The following is a 21,990-nucleotide window of genomic DNA, read 5'->3' on the forward strand; positions in this document are numbered from 1 at the left end:
TTGGCATTTTGGCATAATGCATCAAATGGTGCCATGAAAATTTGATTCATGACTGTTAACTGAATGTTGTCATCTGAGATAGTGTTTCTAAATTTGCTAATAAAACAAGCTTCTCCATTCAAATTTGGAAGAAAAGGTTTTCTTTGTCTTCAGAGTACGAAATTCTTTAAAATGACATGAATAAGATACTCTATTCAAAATATAGTTCCCGACTTTTTATTTTTCTACAAATTCTTTTCCTATTTAAATTCAGTATTAGTTTCCAACATAATTTCTTCGTTTTGTTCCTTATAACTAATATTCCTAACAATTCATATACCAGCTACGTAAAATTATACCGTACATTTTTAACTATGATACATAAAATTTTATCGTTTCAATAAACTATCCCCAAATTAATCACATTTCTTCTATCTTAGGGCAATAGGTAGGAACTGCCGCTCCCACAGAGCTCTTATTTAGTTATCTTTCATAGTAACTCAAGGATAATCATCTTGTTGGGATTTTTCAAAAAAATTGTGTATATTTCCTTTTATGTATGATACCATCAGGAAGCTCATCATAAGTTGTATTTACCGATCTTCCCAATATAAAATCAAATACTTTTCCTACTTACACAAAGTCTAAAAGTTGAGAATAGTCCACACGTAATACCAGATTTTTCAACACATACCACTAAAAGGGAGCTTCATGATTTTAGTGGTTTAGCTATATCTTGGGATCCTCAAAAAATTTCTCCTCTTGGTTGGATGTCTTCTCGCTCAGCTCTCTCTATGGTAGCTTCTGCTCTAGACTCAAGAGAGGTAATCATGGTTACTAATGTGTATGCACCTGTTGATCTTGTGAGAAAGGAGGAACTTTGGGAACATATTCAATATGTTAGAAATTGTCATCCTTGGGTGTTAGCAGGGGACTTCAATTCAGTTTTAAGTCTAGAGGAGAAGCATGGGGGTTTGGCTAGATTGGTGCCTTCTTCTGCTCTTCTTCGGCAATAGATATCTCTTTTGCATCTCTCTGATGTTAAGCCTTCTAATGGTCTCTATACCTAGAATAATCATAGGACTGGTGTTGTTGCTATCTCAGAACGTCTGGATAGATTTCTTGTTTCTTGCTTCTGGGATAGTGGCACCCTTACTATCTCTTCAGAAATCCTTGATTGGAGGGGTTCAGATCATTGGCCAATCAAATTTTTTGCTATAGGGGCTTATGTTTCGAAGCATCCTCCTTTTAAGTTCCAGTTGATGTGGCTTCGGGACTCCTCTCTTCATGATTGTGTTTTCTGTTGGTGGAAAGATGGTGCTCCTGCATATGGTACTGCAATGTTCTAATTATCTAAAAGGCTTCAATATGTTAAAAGGCAGCTCAAGATATGGAATAGGGATTGCTTTGTGAACCTTCACTTTATGAAAAGGCTTTCTCAAGAAGATCTTGATGTCATCATAAGGGAGATTAGAGATCGACGTTTCTCAGAGGCTCTTGGCAAGGCTGAATCCCTTGCTTCTAGAGCTCTAGAAGAATGGGAACTTCGAGAGGAAATTTTTTGGAAGCAAAAGGCTAGAGTTGATTGGCTCCAGGAAGGTGATCATAACACTGCCTTTTTTCATAAAATAATGCAATGTCGCCGAAATCAGAGCACTATCTCTTCTTTGGTTAATTCTCAAGGTATCCAACTGAATTCCTCGCCAGCTTTGTTCTAGGAGGCTATTTGGTACTTCTCTACTCTCTTCTCTAAGGACTCTCCTCCTGTTGATAATGAAGAAAATCTTATTTTGTCCTGTATTCCTTCCCTTATCACTCAAGAAATGAATGATTATCTCATGCGTCCAATTTCTTTGGAAGAGCTGGAGGAGGTGGTCTTTGGCATGCCTAAGGGGAAGGCTCTTGGTCCTGATAGCTTTCCAATTGAATTCTTTCAAGAATTTTGAGACATCATTAATCATGATTTGTTGGCGGTGGTTAAAGAATCCTATGCTAGCAAACAGATGCTTCGAGCTTTGAACTCTACATTCTTGACTCTTATTCCTAAGAGAGAGGGTGCTAATCAATTGGAGTGTTTTAGACCAATTGCCTTATGTAATGTGGTTTACAAAGTTATTACTAAGTTGATTGCTGAGAGATTGAAAAGGTGGCTTCCCATTATTATCTCAGAAGAACAAGGTGGTTTTGTTGCTGGTAGACAAATTTTGGATGGGGTGGTTATTGCTACTAAGGCGATTCACTCTATGGCTACTTCCAGGGAGAGAGCCATGTTTGTTAAGCTGGATATGGCTAAGGCCTACGATAGAGTTAAATGGAGCTTCCTAAGGAGTATTCTTCTTTCTTTTGGATTTAGCTCTGACTGGGTGAGTTGGATTATGAGTTGTGTTACTTCTGCCTCTTTTTCAATTCTTATTAATGGTCAACCTTCTCAACTATTTGGTGCTTCTAGAGGCCTCCGCCAGGGTGACCCTCTCTCCTCATATCTATTCATCATCATGGCTGAAGGCTTGGGCAGATTCATTAAGCATCAAGTGTCCCAAAATTCTATTCAAGGCTGGCAGTGGGGTAATGGCTTACCTTCTCTTTCCCATCCTCAATTTATTGATGATTCTGATCTTGTTGGTCTTGCTAGGATCAAGGAAGCTGAAGCCTTTCGACATGCTTTGGACGTTTATTTGGCAGCTTCAGGCTAGAAAGTTAATGAGCACAAATCTTCCATTTACTTTTTTAACACTCCTGATTCTATTTAGCACAGGATTGTTGGTATCCTATGGTTTCAAATAGGATCACTTCCTTTGACTTATCTTGGCATCCCTATTGCTGTTTCCAAGCAGCCATGTCTCTTCTGGAAAAATTTGATTACCAAGCTTCAGGATAAGGTAAATCATTGGACTCATAGATGGCTTTCTACTGTTGCCCGAGTTACTCTTCTTCAAGCTGTTATCCAAGCTCTTCCTACTTATTGAAGCATGGTTCATGCTGCACCTATTTACTTTCTCAAGGAGTTTGATGCTCTTTCTCGAAAATTCCTTTGGAGTGGTAATTTGCGTAGTACTAAATGGAGCCTGGTTAATTGGGCAACTGTTTGTAGGCCTAAAAAGGAGGGTGGTCTTGGTCTTCGATCTGCTCTATTGAGTAATCAAGCTTTGGCTGCTAAACTTTATTGGCGATGGTGCTCTGGACAACATCAACTTTGGGCTCGTATTATCACTCATAAATATTTTCATGGTGCTGATCCTTGCTCTGTTTCTGCACTTCCTCTTGAAGGTCATGGCTCAATGGTTTGGCATACTTTGAAGACAGGTGCGATGTTGGTAAAGAGGGGTCTGTTTTGGATATGTAAAGGAGGTTCTCAGGCTTTTTTTTGGTCTGATGCTTGGGATGGATTCCCTTCCATTTTATCCATATGCCCTCATCTTCAGCCTCTTTGTGACTCTTTTCTTGCCGCTGGATGGGATAAAGTGGCTCATTACAAGACCCCTTATCAATTGGGACCTGTTGTTGGTTACAGATGGAAGCATTCTTCTGACTGGCCTCCTAGAGGTACAGACATGGATCGTCAGGAGCTTTCTCAAATTCTGGCCTGTAGAGAGTGTTCTTCTTTGCTTGGTCCAGATGCTTTGGCTTGGGGCGGTACCTTGTCTGGTAAATATCATGTCTCTGCTGGGTATCAGGAGATAACTAGACAATTATTTGGGGATGCTGAGGTCCCTTGGTGGAAGAAAGTTTGGAATAAAGTTTCTTGGTCCAAGTGCAATTTTTTCATGTGGCTAGTGGCTCACAACCGTTGTCTTACCTGGGATAATCTTTGTAAACGTGGATTTCAGGGCTCCTCTTATTGTGTTTTGTGTGGTAATGGAGAGGAGTCTATCTCCCATCTATTCTTCCATTGCTCCTATTCTACTCAGATATGGCACCTTTGGTGGAGTGCTTGGGGTTGCTCTTGTCGGCATGCTTCCTCTTTGCCTGAGTTTTGGCCTTGCTTGGGTACTGCTCCCTCCAAGTCTTCTTTTCTCCATGCTGCTTGGATTGTTGGCCCATCTTTCATGCTTTGGCATATTTGTTTGGAGAGGAATCGTTGCATATTCCAAGATGTTCAGCTTGGTGTTTTGCATCTTTGGTGGAAAATATCACATTCTCTTCAGGAAACTATTCTTGTGAAGTGTCAGCTTGATGGGGTTATGGATCTGGTTGATCTTGCTATCTGTAATCGCCTCAATTTTCATCTACAGGATGGGGATGTAGTTCATAGGTTTCCTTCTATGTCCAGGCAGCTTCACCATCAAAGGAAGGGTCAAGTTAATCGGGATGGGCACTGGACTCCTCCCTGTGGAGTTCTAAAAATTAACACTGATGGTTCTTCTCGTGGGAATCCTGGTCCGGCTGGTATTGGCGGAGTGGCTCGTTGTAGTTCTGGGGATGTTAAATTTTTCTTCTCAGTTCATAAGGGTGATTATACTAACAATCTCATAGAAGCTCAGGCTATTTTATATGCTATGGAATAGTGTTGCTTTAGGGGATGGAGTACAATTATCTGTGAGTCTGATTCCCAGGTGGTAGTGAACATGCTTTCTTCACAAGAGCTTGAGGATGTTAGTTGGCAGTTGGCCACTGTTGTTAAGCAGATTCTTTTCTTCTCTTCCTCTTTTCAATTCATTAGGTTCACGTATATTCCTCGTGAATGGAATAGAACTGCTGATTGTTTAGCCAAATGGGCATCTAGTCATGATCTGGGTTGGAATATTAGGGATAGGAGGCAACTGTCCTTTGAGATGGTGCAAGAATTTGATGATCTTGTAGCTCAAGACCGAGCTCCTTGTTGAGCTCTCCTTGTTGTATTTCTTTCTGTCTTAATAAATTTTTACCCCTCTTTTTGCAAAAAAAATAAAAATATAAGAGATATTCAAGGGGTCGCTCACCATTAATTTTAATGAAGATATTTCAAAATTATTAAAGAGTCTTGTACCCACTATCATTCATAAACCCAATTTGGCCACTTTCTAATTGTTGTTGATAAATTTTATGCAAGGTTATCACATGAAAATATTGACATTTTTCCTTTGGTTATGAATGATTAGTTTTGTAGTTATCATGTTTATTTTTCTATTCAATCTTATAGATGATTGTAAAATGTTGTATGATACAATCAAATAGAATGCACATATTAAGTGGCACTTCAAGCATTTCCAACACACTTTAATTTTTTTCATTTTTTAAAAATAAACATTTAAATTATATTTAACATATTGTTTAAAATATATTGTATAGTGAAAGTTGTTCATTTATAAAATTTAACCATCCTAACTTGTGATGATGATACTATTTAGTTGACACTATGCATTCATTTATTATAAAAATTTTATGTGAAGAAAAATATCACTTCTTAAGAGACAATTGCTAACCTGTGGTCATGGCTTGATCAAGTTAACAAATACAAATATGATAAGATGATTAAATTATTACTATAGCTTCTATAGTATAAAATCTATAACATATTTTCTATACTTAATAATAAATAGTGTCTCGCAAAATTATAGTCACATTAAAAATCCAACCATAGAAGTGTAATTTCTATAATGTAAATTATTTCTCAACAAATTTAGATATAACTTTAGGCTTTGCTAAAATATTTTGATGCGAAAAAAGTAAGAAAATTAAAGAAAAATGTTTATAACTAAGCTAAAAATTGTTTTTTACATGGACCAAAAATAAGCAATTACAACATAAAACAATAAATAATATAAAAAAAAACAAACCAATATATATCCCTATATACCTATTAATATAATAAAAAATAAGGGAATACACCCAAAAATATCTTCCTCTTCTTTTTTCTATCTAAATCAGCATTCCTCTTATTAAAATTAGTGGTTATACTCCTAGCTTTGCTAACAATATTATCAATGGAAGTGACCCCTTATCATTATTGTGTAACCTAGTAGCAGGACCAAGCTTAAAATTAATTCTAGTTTCCTACGAATCTATGTATCTTCATGTTTGGAAAAGCCTATATCCATGAAGTGTGTCTTCTTTGTTGATTTCACACTCATAGAGGGAGAAGCGTTCATTTCCTTTGATATTCCTTCAAGCACCAAAACCTGATCATTCAACTTCTTTAAACCCTTAATTGAATTGCCCATGGTTGTCTCACTTATTTCTATAATGAATTTGACACCAACATGGAATACTTCATCTCCTTCTGATTCCGTGAAATTCCACTCTAATGAGGTGTCCCCGTAAATGTTCTTCTCTAAAATGAACTACTAATGACATAATAATATGAGTTCCTTATATGTCTTCATTGTAAGATTGGACATTTGTGGTATATCAACAATTGAATTTGATAAAAGGCGATTGTGAATAACACTACAATACAAGTGTTTATGTTGGTGATTGAGGGAGATTTTCAAATTTGGGATATGGGTTTTGAATAATGAACATTTCAGTGAAATTGATCAGGGATAGTGTTGAACATATTTTTTGTGTAAACATTGCATGTTTCAAACACTTTGTTAATGTCGATTGGAATTCTACAATGGTAGAATGGGGGAATGGGATAGTGAGAGCGTGTTAATGTTAACTTTTATTCTTCTAGGTTAAATTTGACAACCATCTACATGACAAAAGTTAAAATCTTATTATAAATACAATATACTTTTTAAAATATTTTAATAAAAAACACATAAAGCATCCATTTAAAATTAGTAGATTTGGAGATATAAATCACCCACTTTTTAAGAAATTAAAATAAAAAGATCACGTTAGTAAATAAATAAATAAATGAAAATAAAGGAAATATAAATAATTTTAGATTTAGTAAATTAAATTATAATTATTTTGTAGTGGATATCTATCGATATTTCTTTAGATAGATTTATCTAAGATATCGATACTAGTTTTTTTTGTTAAGGGAGGATCGAGACTTTTAACCATGTGCTTGATTAATATTAAGGGTTAATACTAGAAATGGTGTCATCTCTCAAACAAGGTATTCCAAGATGTGCAATCAGAGCTGCAAGGGTGACCTAGTTCACACTGAATAGATTGACCATTTATTAATTTTCCCCTTCATTCATATCATATTTTGGGTTTTATGCCAATTTCTTAGGGATGCTCCTTATGTGGTTTTGCCTATCTTGAGGCACCTTTGGGACAATTTTACCTTTATTTTTTTCCTAAGTAGCTGCTAATTTCTACCTCATCAAGTATGACATTTCCTTTCAAGAAGCATGTGCTTCTTTGGGGCCTCTCTCAAATCAATATCTATTATGGTTTTGATCATTAATACTCCCTTTCTAGGTTATATTTATTCCTATAGGGCCTTGGCTATGTGTCAAGGTGGGATCATGCACTTTCATATAGTGCACAAGGTAATGTGATCTTCAATATTTGGGTATCCTAGATTTGCAATTAAATTGTAGTTGGGAAATTATTGGCTTGGTGTAGGCTTTTCAACTTTGTTCCTTTTATTTTCATCAGCATACACTCTAGTGAGGATGGGGATTTTATTCATGTATCTTTCCTTCTAGAGCCTTGAGCTAGTTGATTAATTAAAATTATAGTAGCTCGTCACTTCTATTTTGAAAAAATACTATGAACAATATTGAATAAAAACCTTAGCAATATTTTAAACAGTACAATTTTACACATTAAAACTTTAAAACTTGTGATCTAATGCTAAAATATCATTAAGCTCTTATCAAAAAGATTCTAATGTGTACATTTCACACAACCTTAAGTCAACAATTTCTATTCTTAGAATCTTAAAATATGCATAATGTGTCTTCTATGAAATCATAAATCAACAAAGAAAAGAATGCACTTCTTTCTAGGATAAATCTTTAGGTAGGCTAGATAGGCTCGATATGCTTCTATCTATGTTAGCTATTTTGATAAACTCAAAATTACAAAAAACATGACATTTAGTGCAAGGATATAATTTAATGTGGTATTTTCTAGACACTTCATGTGCATTCTCTATACTTCCACATGTTTTACACTTTCCTATCCTGAAAGCCATCCATCAAGGAAATTTATTCCCTTAGCACCCAAAGATGAAGAAGATAGGGGAAGATGGAAAGTATACCTCCATCAATACCAATGCACCTCTACCTAAAGTCGCTTTATAGTTATACCTTTTTGATGTGACTTTGCATTTAAGCTACAAGAGGCATAAGATAACTATACAGATTAAGGAGAATTCTTATTTGGAGTACAATTATAAGAGGCATAGTATATATATGTAGATTCAATAGAATTCTTTCTTGGAGTATCTTTAAAATGAGTAGTTGGATAGTGGACATAAATAGGTTTTATTTCTTAGTGTATGAAATCATAAGGGTTTTCAGTTTCATGGGCATTAATTATCTCAATGGGTCCATCCATGTCCAACTCGTCACTCAACCCTTTGACTTCCCAATACCAATCCTCTTCCATTCATGTAGGAGATACAAGTTTTATGATTCATGATGTAGTAGAGGCAAGTAAATTGATTCTTCTCACCAAGGCAACTCACAACCACAAGTACATTGCTTCCAAACTAAATAAAATTAGAAGGATGAAGATGTCAAGTGTTTCCACCTCTAAGAGAGAACCAAAAGGAATTTTAGGTTAGAATGAGATTGAACATTCCACAAGCCTTATCAATGTATGTTCTACAATCTTCCAAACTTGAAAGATTTGTTTTTTGACAACTTATATTTTTTATGAATTTTTGGATTTGGGTAGCATATTGTGCTAATCTTAACAATCTATGCTTTAGATTACCATTAGACTTTTGATCTTTATTCACAAAGAAGAAGAGGAAAGAGATATGTAATAATCCATGGGTTGTAAAATTTTCATACCATCATCTTACATTATTTCATATTTTCTTGAAGAAAATTGTTAACTCCAACAAGAGCTTGACAAAGTATTTACATGCAATCTACAAAATATAAGAGAAATAAAATGCTCTATAAGATTAAGGTATAATATGAAGGCCAAATTAATATTTGGGTTAGATTCCCTTTTTCAAAATAAATGGAGATCAAATTTAATTATCTAAGAATCCCAAGCCATATGCACATTCAATGATGGAATTCCAAGGATCTTAAAACCCAATTACATATCATATTAAATCAAGCATCAACTATGTTAGGAGTAAACCTATTTTTAGTTAATGATTAATAATAATATAGAAGAATGGGACTTGGCCCTTTCAATTGCTGATTATGCTTCCACCGAACTCGATAGCCTAAATTTTGAAGAACTATTTTAGTGCATTCTAAGGGTGAGCTCATTGTAGCTGAAAAGTTTATTGTTGAACTTAGATTTATATGAAGAAAGGAAGATAAATCATATATCACAAAAAAATGTGGAAGACAAAGCGTTTTGAGTCATGGCATTATCTTTTATTGCCCTTTCCATTTTCCTTTGTTCTAACTCTTGCTGTGACTCTGCATTTTGCATCTCAAGTTGATTAAGGTTATGATTCTTGTAGCTAAGTTTGAATAATTTTATTACACAATTTACTACCCTATCCTACTAATAGGCTTTAATAATTGTACTAGACAATGTTTAATAAATTGATCATAACTTCTATGGATAATAATTTGAATTAGATGTGGGTTTTGGTCAAAATTTAATTCTATGGATCATAACTTTTGACTTGGACGCGATCATTTTGACTTTTTTTTTGGAGACTGAAATATCATCTCGGCCTCTGCAATTGGCTTTTTGTGTTTTTTCTAGTATTTTTAGAAAGTTTTTTTTATAATAAATCCCAAATCATATTTTTGATTTCGTTCATTAGTTGGCAATTCATCTTGCCTTAGTTGGGGGCTTTTCTTGGAAAAAAATTGGAATTCATAGGATGGGTTTTGAAAATTACCAAAAATGGAAAAAACTATTTTTCTCAAAAATCTACCAAATATGGTAATTTTTGAAATTGTATTAAGTAGTTATTTTGTTTCATGGTAGAGGCAGAGTAGAGTTGCAAAAGTTTAATAAAGAATTATGGTGTTCTGAAACTTCTATGTTGTGTCATTTTTTGATTTATTCTTTGAAGGGTTTGGTTTACATCAATCCACAACTAGTCTCCACACCAAGTTTCCCCTCTTTGATCTACTCCTATGACATGACAATTAGCATGAATTACAATTTATTCAACCACCTTTCCTTCATATCCAAATAGAACATATGGAATTATGTGTTGATCAATGCCATCTCCAGTAAAAATAAAAGAAAACCACTTAAAATTTGTTGTATCTAGAAAAATCCAAACAAGTTGAGATCCCAAATAGTAAATTGTAGAATCTCAAACCCTCAAATCTGTCATGGCCAAGAAGATCTGCACACAAGGAGGCATAATCCCTCTATGTAAAGGTTATGGCAGTCTTCTCAAACATCTAGCTAGTGAGAACACAACACAAATGGAGCTTTTGCAGGCTAGGCCAGGCCAAAGCCACAGAGTTTTGTGACATGGTAGAAAAAATATCCAGATAGTTAATAAGGCAAGAAGAAGCTTTTGAAATTGGTTATATAAAATAATGTTAAGTAGATTTTTCCCTAAATAATAACTATTTTTAGCTTGCTTCACCCAATGAAAAATCTGATAAATTATATTTAAAAATATATATTTATATTTAAGTACAATGATTTCTATGCAATAAAATTTAATATTTTATGATCATTGGTCTGCTAACAAAATCAAATAAAAAAATGTTAGGCAATGAATGCAAAACTTACATGTCAACAAGAACTACTTTTACGATTTAAAAAATCTATCCAAGATAATAAAAATCACATGGAAAAACAGAACCCTAATCAAAGAATAATCATGTAAAGCCTAAGCAAGACAGAAAGATAATCGCTAACCACATGAACTTCTAGACTCTTAAATTGAGCAAGATACGAGAGGCCTTGAATGATATGATTATGTTGTCTGTCTTACTGACTAATATATCTTCATCTTGGTAGGCTCTTTCAGTGTGAAGTGGAATATTGTTTTCCAACGCTACGAAGTTTCTTGATATGTCCATCCGGAAGTTGCTTATCTTGTTTTTTCTAATTCAAAGTCGAATATTGTTTTCCAAAGCTACGAAGTTTCTTGATATGTCCATCCTGAAGTTGCTTGTCCTGTTTTTTCCAATTCAATGTCGAATACCTTTCAATAGGAAGCTTCGCCAATTTTACCGGTCTTTGTTTGAACCGGAATTGCAGGCCTGTTGACCTTGATTAGGCTGTCCGGATTCTGAATCAGATTATACTTTTCCCAAATATTATCAAACTAGACGACGAGTACGGCCGGTTAATTAAACTGGTTTCACAAATATAAGTGTTCGGTATTGAGAAATAGCTCTCGATTAATTTTACCCTAACTTTATGTTCTCCTTCATTACTCGCCAATGCTATTTGAGTTTTACTTTTCCCAATATTTCTGATGGACTGAGTAAACGAGACCAAGTCAAGGGAACTCCTCGGAAATGCCATCAAGTTTTTTTTTTAATCATCCCATATCACTTTCTATTTATATCCACTGCGCTCGAACTTTTATAACTAAGGGAATTTGTGAATCAGAATATCAGAAAGAGATCTCAGTATTAACTATAGAGTAGAGGATTTTATTTATTCCTTTCTTGGAAGCTGCAAGTATTTGTAACGAGTGTAAGAATCGAGAGTATGGCAAAATCTCCATTGGTTTTGAGCAGTCCTAATATCATATCTCGAAACAAGAAAAGTAATGGAGACGTACAAGACCAAACAAACAAACTGAATCTGTGTGATACGTGGAGGGATATCCAGGGTGCAAAGAATTGGAATGGCATGATCGATCCCATTAACCCGATTCTCAAAGCAGAGATGCTCAGATATGGTGATTTTACAAAGCAGTGCTACGATGCATTTGAGAACGCCCCCTCTTCCACATCTTATGGGAATTGTAAGCGCAGCAAAAGCTCTCTCACCCAGAGACTGGAACTACTAAATTGTGGTCGTGGATACGAAGTTACCAAATACATATACGCCAATACGAGTCTTTTGGACTTCATTTTTGGCGAGGAGTCAAGTGAAGGAGTTAGCTGGATGGGTTATATTGCGATTTGTAATGACCCAGATGAGATAAAGAGATTAGGAAGACGTGACATAGTTGTTGCATGGAGAGGCACCCAAACTGCCTTCGAATGGATGCAAAATTTCAGAGACATATTGGTTCCTATGATGACTTCAAGGGCTACGACGTGCTCCAAGATCCAAACCATTTCAAATCCAGATGTGAGGATTGAGAAGGGATTTCTCAGTTGCTATACGTCTACCGACGAGGACTCTGTTAGATGCACGCTTAGCGCAAGAGGAATGGTAATGGGTGAGATAACTAGATTGGTGAAGGAATACACAGAGAAAGGAGAAGAATTGAGCATAACATTTACTGGACACAGCTTGGGAGCTGCACTTGCAACTCTGAGCGCATATGATATCAAAGAAACCATGGTGAATAAAATTGGTTTGACCTCAATTCCCGTAACAGTGTTTTCCTTCGCTTCTCCTCGCGTAGGCAACCTCTCATTTGCCCAACATATGGAGGAGATTGGCGTCAAAGTGCTGCGTGTTGTAAACCACGGAGATTTGGTTCCGAAAATTCCTGGGATTTTTTTGAACGAAAAACTGGGATGGCTGACAAGGATTTTGCATCGGCTTCCATGGGCGTATGTTCATGTGGGAGTTGAGATCAGTTTAGATAGCAGCAGGTCGCCTTTCCTGAGGAGCACGCTCAACCCTGCAAATTTTCACAACTTGGAGGTTTATTTGCACGCACTCGATGGCTTTCAAGGAAATAACGAATTGCCCTTTAAGTCCTCCGGAAGAGATCCATCTCTAGTTAGCAAATACTCCGACTACTCCCACCCCTGTTCCTCTTCCCCAGATTTTCTTCTAACCTAATCTTTCTGTCCCTATTCATTGTTGTTTTCTTTCTCCATTTCTTCCAGCTTTATGTCATTATTGTCACTACTCGCTAATTGTTGTTTCAATTGATCTTATATGAAAAGTTTTATTACATAGTTGAGAATATTTTGATATTTTTTTAATTTAGATTATCATATTCGTCTATCTATCTTATATATGATAGTAAACTAATTTGAGATATGAACAGAACTATTTTACTATAAGATTGCCTTTAAATATATTAAAAATGTCCATATAAATTTTTAATAATATTTAACACATAATAAAAAAAATTCTATGATTATCAAATTGTATCATATACATTTGCAATAGATTTTCGAGCTTATTTTTTTTCTTAATCTTCATTTTAAAAATTATATTATAATAATATTTAATTTATTATTCACAAGATATTTCACTAAGGAAATGTTTCATTTGTATTATTAATAACTTTGACTTGGTGACAAGGATACTATTGATTTGACAATATGTATTCACATACTAGGACATTAGTAAATTTGGGTCAATTTTTCAATGCCATTTTTGTTGCAATTTCGACAATTAGCTATCGAAAGCCCTCATTGCTAAACTGTCAACGAAAGTTTGACACACCTTCAAAAGCATTGATGTATCAATGACAATATCCGTAAAAAATAACCTGATTTGTCACATGTCACTACAAGACAACTAGTTCAACACGTCGAACTATCGATGCCAATGATAGATGATTCAATGAGCTTGTTATACCTTCGACAATAAATGGTGTTCAAATTACGAATATAGGTAGAGTTTTCAAAAAAATAATTATTGGGTCATAATACGCCTTCAACATATTTTGAGAAGTAAGAATGAACTTGTAGGAAAAGCAAACAACATAGAGAATTTTTGGAAGAAGTTGAAAATGGCAACCATAGTGCAGCACCAATGGGTAACAGCGGTGGCTAAAATGGTTGTAGAGATTTTGAAATCCAAAGATATTGTTGCTGGTAATGACACAGCAAAAGTTGTTCTCATCTTTGGTGCGATTCTTAAACGATGTGTAAATTTGTTGTCTAAGGGGGTTCATCCTACCATTATGTCAAAGGCCTTTTACAGGGCCTCTTAGAAGGCCATCGAGGTTTTAATTTTTGTGGATATTCCTATCAAATTGATGGACCATGACTCTTTGGTGAAAAGTGTGAGCACTTCTCTGAATAGTAAGGTTTTCAGCTAGTATTCTACCTTATTGGCCCCACTTGCTATTGATGTCATCTTGAATTCATTACAAAATTCATTTCTATTGACCACTTGCTAGAAATTCGATACAAAATAAATAAATATATACAATAAATAAATAAAATATAAATTCAAATAAATAAATAAATATGAGTGGATAAATACAATAAAATACAAAGAAATAAATGTTGTCAGCCAGTATTCTACCTTATGGGCCCTACATGCTGTTGACATTGTCCTGAATGTCATCGACCTTGTGAAGCCTAACATTGTGGAATTGAGGGACATCAAAGTTTTGCAAAAATTGGGTGGGACTATTGATGATACAAAGATGGTTAAGGGTTTTTTGTTGCATAAGAAAGAAAACCAACAGCTCGAGGCTCCACTAGGATTGAGAATGCGAAGATTGGCAAACCATACAGTTCCAAATTTTGCCTCCCAAGACAGACATTGAGAAAAACATTATGGTCTCTAATTATACAATGATGGATAGGATTTTGAAGGAGGAGAGAAATTATATTTTGGGTATGATAAAGAAGAGCAAAGGCACTAGATGCAATGTGCTATTGTTCCAAAAGAATATTCTATGAGATGCTATCACTAATCTTTCACTGTATTATCTATCCAAGAAAAATATTTTGGTGGTCAAGGATGTGGAAAGGGGTGAAATCAAGTTCATTACCAAGATGTTGAGTTGTTTACCCATTGCTAATGTTGAACACTTTAGGGAGGGAATTTGGGGCTAAAAATGGATGTCTTTAATAATTTAGACAATGCATTTTTTTCAATGAGCCTAAAACTAGATGTCTTTAATAATTTAAATTTTATTTTGACAGCATTGTTGGTCTTGATTTTTTAAACTTATTCATAGGGCCTCTAAGAAGGTCATCAAGGTTTTAACTGCCATCGGTATTCCTGTCAAATTGATGGACCATGACTCTTTGGTGAAAATTACGAGCACTTCCTTGAATAGTAAGGTTGTTAGCTAGTATTCTACCTTATTGGCCGAACTTGTTGTTGACGTTGTCCTGAATTCATTACAAAATTCATTGTTGTTGACCACTTGCCAGAAATTTATTACAAAATAAATAAATAAATACATAAATATGAATAAATAAATATGGGCGAATATATACAAACATATAAATGAATAAAATAAAATAGAAATAAATAAACATTGTCAGCTAGTATTCTAGGATCCACTTGCTATTGGCATTGTGCTAAATGTCTTCAACCTTGTGAAGCCTAACATTGTGGATTTGAGGGACATCAAAGTTTTACAAAAATTGGACAGGACTATTGATGATACAAAGATGGTTAAGGGTTTGTTGTTTGATAAGAAGGCGAGGATTGAGAATGCAAAGATTGGTATAATATAGTTAAATACAAATACAAATAAATACATACATACATTATTAAGTGCTACCTAACTATGTCCAAGGCATCTGTACACTGAAGTCATACTCCACCTACCAGGCTGCCCACATACTCATACACATAGGATTAAGGCTCTTGAACCACTCACTCTATCAAATATGTAGTTCTGGTTTCTAATTGTTTTGATGTAGTTGTATTCCTATAACCACTGGTGAGATTTACTCACCTAATACATCTCTTCACCATCATACAGCCACTCGGGTGAATCAAGCAATTTTCTATAATTACAATCATATAATACCCTAGTGTAACCTTTGTGTTGTATTTCATAGTTAATGTAAGATTAACCTATATACATCCTAACTCACTCCTTATGTAGTTATGTTTAAAAGCTTGTGACAGTAATCAATGGGTCTAAATAGACTAGTCAAGTTAATGTGAGTTGGGAACAGTGGATAGTTCATTTTATTGTACCTAATCAAATGATAGTTCTACAAGAATTTGTAATCAACCCAACTAATTAGAAAGTACACCAATTGAACTAGGTTGTGGCTTGTCACTTAGCACAGGTTGACTGAGTTTAATTGTTTTATTATTTGTTTTCTAGAATATGTATGTACCTGGAATAATTTTTTTGTTGTGCTAATATGTAATAAACTACTTAAAAAAGATCTCTCTTTATATATAAAGACCAATTCCATGTCCATGAGCTTGTGATGATATGATTCTAATATCTATGTTGTACATAAATGTTGGTCTAAAACTTTCTATGCCTCTGATATGATTCCATTGTCATTCTTATAAAACATGCCTTTAAAACTTTCTATATATGCCTCTGATATCTATGTTGCTCCTCATTGATAATGCCCTTAATGTAATGTCTCCTTTTATTAAAATGTGGGAAATAGGTACAAATAACTTACAAAACTCAATTGAAAAAAGATTTATTTCATTAAAGTCTCAAATGACACTTAAAAATGATAATGATTGATGTAAGAAAAATAGTCTACAGTACCACTTTTCAATGATTAATCTTATGTTATAAAATTTATATGATATATGACAACAATTGCCACTTCTATCTCTGAACTAGCTTCAATCTCTAGACTCTCATCTATTCCATCCTTCCAAGAGAATCTTCAACATCTCATGAATGCATACCAACCTTCAAGCACACATGCACACCATAACCAGGCCTTTGTCACATTTTATTTCAAGAATGTTGGTTCATTATTTTTGCTTGCAACAATAGTTAACATGTTGATTTGTGGTTAACTCTTCACAAGGAGAAATGGTTATCATTCAAGCCCATAAGATAATTGTCAAGACAATCAAGAAATAATTAACAACTTCCCTAATCCCCATACAATGAGAATCATACAATTAATGTATTCTTCATTCTAAATTTGCACAATATTTATTGTCTAACAATGAGCAATGAGACCTTTTTTCATTACATGTTATTTATCAAAAGGTTAGTGCATTTTCCTAAAAGAGTGCCATGATGAACATATGCAAATACAAGGATTCAGAGACATACGGAGTTAGAAAAAATTGCAGTGAAAAAATATATTTTGGTGACACAAATGACTATCCTAGAACATCTCCAACACCCCAAGGAGGTTCTTGATCATTTTTTATGCCCTTTCACATGACTCATATGTGTGTTTGAGGAATGTTTCCTTACAACACAAAGTGCTAATATGTAATAAGTAACTTAAATTTTTCTTGCAATATGGAAGTGTAAGAATCAAATCATTATTTTGATCAAACATGGAAGAATGAAGTTGTAAGGTCAAGAGTTATGACCTATAAATTGATTATCCTCAACCTAGTCTGGGGTTGGAATAGTACTGTACAGATTTGGAATAAAATAGCAATCCTTTCGGTGGGAAAATCACTACTCTTGTTGATTAGGTCTTCATCCCACCATAACATATACATACTTACATACATACATACATACATACATACATACATACATACATACATATATACATACATACATATATATATATATATATATACATACATACATACATACATACATACATACATACATACATACATACATACATACATGCATACATCTGCATATGTAATTTTATCACCTCATTTAACTAATTTTACTTTGAAATTTAAATTTAGGAACAAAAATATTGGAATCATACGAAGGAATCACAGAGGAAAGTCAAACAAGTAAGCGAATGAATATCCATCTCTATGATTCCCAATGCAAATATTTATCATGAAGAGGGCTCATTAATGGAAGATGGAAACACAATAATAAATTGAAATAGAGAGAAGAATGGAGATAGACCAAGTCAATGTTGGAAAAGAAGCAATGATAGATATGCAAAGGCTATTAAAGAGGATGAAGGTACTCATGCGGTTCAATGCATAGTTGAGGAGGCATCAAAATTAGAACCAATCTTGGTAGTATAATAGGTTCAATAAACTAAAACTTTTGGATATAAAAAAGATGCAAAAGAAAGTCACAAATGAATATTAAAAGGTGTAAAATGTCCAAGTCCAATGGCACCTAAAAAACCAATGTCAAGTGTATTTCAAATGTTTTGAGGTTTTGTATCCTAGGTTTATCATTAATACCATGAAGGCATAGGCCCATTTTATTATCATTTTATACCATCAAGGGCACTTTTTTGGTTTAGTAAACACTTAAAAATCTTAGATGACTTTGTCTTTATAGAATCCAATTGAGGGTCAAAATATTTTTTCTCATTACTTTGTTCAAGGGTTTGGGCCCTTTTAAAATCCCTACTTACCTTAATACAAAAATTTTGGTAAATCCTAAATCTAGGAGTTCGTCCAATCCCTTGAAAGATAAAAATTACACTATTAAAAATTGGGTCTACCTCAAACTTATGTTTCCAATAGGCTCTTCCAATGCCTGTGCATACATATCCATCACCAGGGTATCAACACCTCCATGGAAGATTCATCACTACCACTCTCACTAGGATATACAGGAAGAGAAATAGCTTATTATCCACAGGTCTCCCAATTTTTTTCTAGGTTTATAAGTTCAGATTAATTAGGCAATATGTTTGAAATTGGCAATATGAACAATGTCTGAATTGCCATAATCAATGGGCAAAGTAAACATTACCTTGCATGCTTACCCTAATATTAAGCAAGTTGCAAACATAAATTACCTTTAAGCATTACAACGAAAATGAAGAATACCTTCAACCCTTATGTTGAAATAGAAGACAATGAGACATTACCTTGAAAGAAAGTTCCAAATAGAAGAGGATGTGGATAATGCAAATGAATCAATCAAGCTTACCTTGATGGTGCTGAAAATCTCTTAATTGGTCATGCATGAAGCCTTTTGCCTACACTTTTCCATGTGATATATTGAAATGATCTTTAACTTTTTTTTTGGTTTATATCCCCATAATGTCAAAAGTTTGATGCCAAAATTAACTGTCGTCAAAATTTTGATGTTATCGGGAGCAATTTAAAAATAAATAAAAATTTGACAAGCCAAATTGGCCTACCATAAAAAATGAATGTCGAAAATTACCCCCAAATTTACTAGTGGGAAATTTTTTGGGTGGAATAAAATATTACTTGTGAGGGGACTATAGTCACTAAATTTTACTCATTCTTAGATTAAGCTTTCAAATATATCTATACATCAATATGGCTAAATTAAGGTTGAATTTGAACTCTATAACATGTTTTCTAGTAGTATTAGAGGGAGTCTCACATAGATACAAATCACATTTAGAACCCAAAATCAAAAGTGAAGTTTCTAAAATATAAAATAAAATTACAAAAAATATGATTTAATACTAAGAATGCTTAAATATTGCAAGTCAATTGAAATGAAAAAAATACATAAAGAGACATAAAATTTTCAATCCACATACTAATAATAAATAACCATTCAAATTCAAAATATAACAATGTTACCCCACTTTTCATCTGATACCATTATGCAAAGTGGAAAATAGTCTTGCATCGCAATTAGGTTTAGGTATGTTTGAGTCTATTTCCTTTCCTAAGTGCAAAGTCTCTCCATCAGATTCTCATCTTCCTTCTTCTCCCACATTACATAACTGGGTGGGTTCCCTTTGTTGTCATGACTCTAATGGGTAGTATAGGAACCTTCCGATGGAGATTCATGGGTCATATTACTATCTTCATGAATTATTTCCAAGGATGAAACTCCTCATGACTAATTATAGTTTGTACATAAAGAGAATGAACTCTATGGAAAACCTAGCATCGGCTTCTCTATGGCAGAATTTTGACCTACGAAGGTGATTTTCCATAGAAGTGAACAAAAGAGGTATACAAGCTAGAACAAGTAGGAAATGAGTTGTTTTATTGATGGATTGTTCCTATGTTGTAGTATTCTACCTTGGGAATGACTCAAAAATCACCATAATGATCAGAATAGCATCTGGCAGAAAGTTCTAAAGCAGCTTCTCCACTATGGGTTTTCAACCCAAGAAGTTAGTTTTTCGAAAAAGGCATTTTTAAGGAAGAAAGGCAAGTAAGTGGTTTCCTTTTTCATTTTTGTAGCTCTTTTGAGACTTTTTGATGTCTAGAGACACGTTAACTTAAAAGGGTAAGTGAAAACAAGAACAAGGGCACAAAAATAGTTGTTGCTTTCTCTGTGGTAGGTTTTCAACCCTTTGAAACAATTTTTTGCATCTATTGAAAACTCACTTCTACAAGCATGTTGGGTTCATAGGTCAATTGCAAGATGTTTAAAAAAGATAATGGAAGCTAGTTGATCACATTTGGGAAGGAATCTTGAGCAAAATCTGGCTGGGCGGATTTTTCCTCATGGAGCACTTCATTCTTAATTCTTCACAACTTGGTCAAAGATGGGAAAGTAAGTCTATAATAAAGGAAAGTAATCATTGGGCCGATGGGAATAGTGAAATGACATGTAAAAATCTGTTATAGAGACCAACATTTACTAATCTAATGGATTTATCCTTTAATTCACTCATGTGGCGCGAATCTGGAAGATTAATAGGTGGATTGAGATTTGTATATAAGAGATGACCATAACTAATTTTTAAACTACCACTTTCTTATTTGAGCTATTATGCTATTGAACTAGAAAGTGATTTTAGAATTCTCACAGTTACAAGGCCCTAATCTTTGTACTATTTTTAGTTTTAAGATTTGCAGTCCGTCTCTATCTTGGTTAAGATGGTAACAAGATTCGCTAGATTTGGTGGACTGGGTGGGATTAAGTCAACATTACAAAATGTTACAAATACTTCACTCCTCTTCTTTGACATGCAAGATTTCCAAAGAAGGTTGAAGATGGAGCCAATCCACCTGATAACAAAGAAACTCTAAGGAAGCGGGCTAGTGGAAGCAGCCAGGTTTCCAATGGCAATTGAAGCCACTGAGCTAATCATTGAATGCATTAACCATTACAATCTGGATACTAAAAAAATTCTTTTTCGGGATCATAAAGTTTTAATCTCAATTGACTCACAAACTATAGTTAATTACCTTCAAATTCTAGAATAGGAAGAATTTTTTGAATTGACCATGGGAGGAGCCATGTTTGAGTTCTCCTTGAAGAAGAAGATGTGGCAGAAGGAGATCTTGAAGTCTTGGTTCCAAAAACCACGAGGACCCAAGAGTAAGGTTCCTAATACTCTTTTTGACATTGATCTTAAGCCTAAAATCATGGACATCCTAGTTCTTTTACATTGGTTGAAAGGTGAGGTAGAAGCACTCAATTTCATAGAACAATATTTATTTTTAGTGCAAATCATCTGTTCAAATACACATTATGTTGATTGGGCATATGAGGTGAGTGGACATCTGTCTAGAGCTTTGACTGCTGCAAAGTTGTACAATACCTTCTACATGTCTTCTTTCCTAATTTATATGTTGGCTTCTTTACAATTGTGGCTAGGCCTTCCTAGAATAGAGGATTTTTCTGAGCATGTAAAAAGTTATGAATTTTTTCTGCGCTTGCAGTTACAGAATAGTTTTGTAGATTATGTCAAGGTTAATGACTCTTTTACAATGAGGATTTGCAGGGAGCTAAAAGGATGATCGTTGAATGCATTAACCATTACAATCCAGCTAATAACAAATTCTTTTGCTAGATCATATAGTTTTCATCTCAATTGACTGGAAAACTATGGTGAATTGCCTCCAGATTCCAAAATGGGAAGAATTTTCTGAATTGACCATGGGAGGAGCCATGTCGGAGTTCTCCTTGAAGAAGATGATGTGGCAGAAGGAGATCATGAAGTCTTGGTTCCAAAAACCATGAGGATCCAAGAGTAAGGTTCCTAAGACTCTTTTCGACATTGATCTTAAGCCTAAAATCATGGACATCCTGGTTCTTTTACATCGATTGAAAGGTGAAGAAGAAGCACTCAATTTCGTAGAACAATATTTCTTTTTAGTGTAAATCATCTGTTTAGATACACATTATGTTGATTGGGCGTATGAGGTGAGTGAACATCTATCCATAGCTTT

At 34.3% G+C, this 21,990-nt stretch overlaps 1 pseudogene; it reads left to right on the forward strand.

Moving 5' to 3' along the window:
• Window positions 1-11,587: 11,587 nt before the first annotated feature.
• On the forward strand, window positions 11,588-13,026 carry LOC149537584 (phospholipase A1-Igamma1, chloroplastic pseudogene; annotated as a pseudogene).
• The last annotated feature ends 8,964 nt before the right edge of the window (window positions 13,027-21,990 follow it).

The sequence above is a fragment of the Cupressus sempervirens genome, chromosome 9, assembly GCF_028749045.1.
Source record: "Cupressus sempervirens isolate cs-2001-9-10 chromosome 9, ASM2874904v1, whole genome shotgun sequence".
Classification (NCBI taxonomy): Eukaryota; Viridiplantae; Streptophyta; class Pinopsida; order Cupressales; family Cupressaceae; genus Cupressus; species Cupressus sempervirens.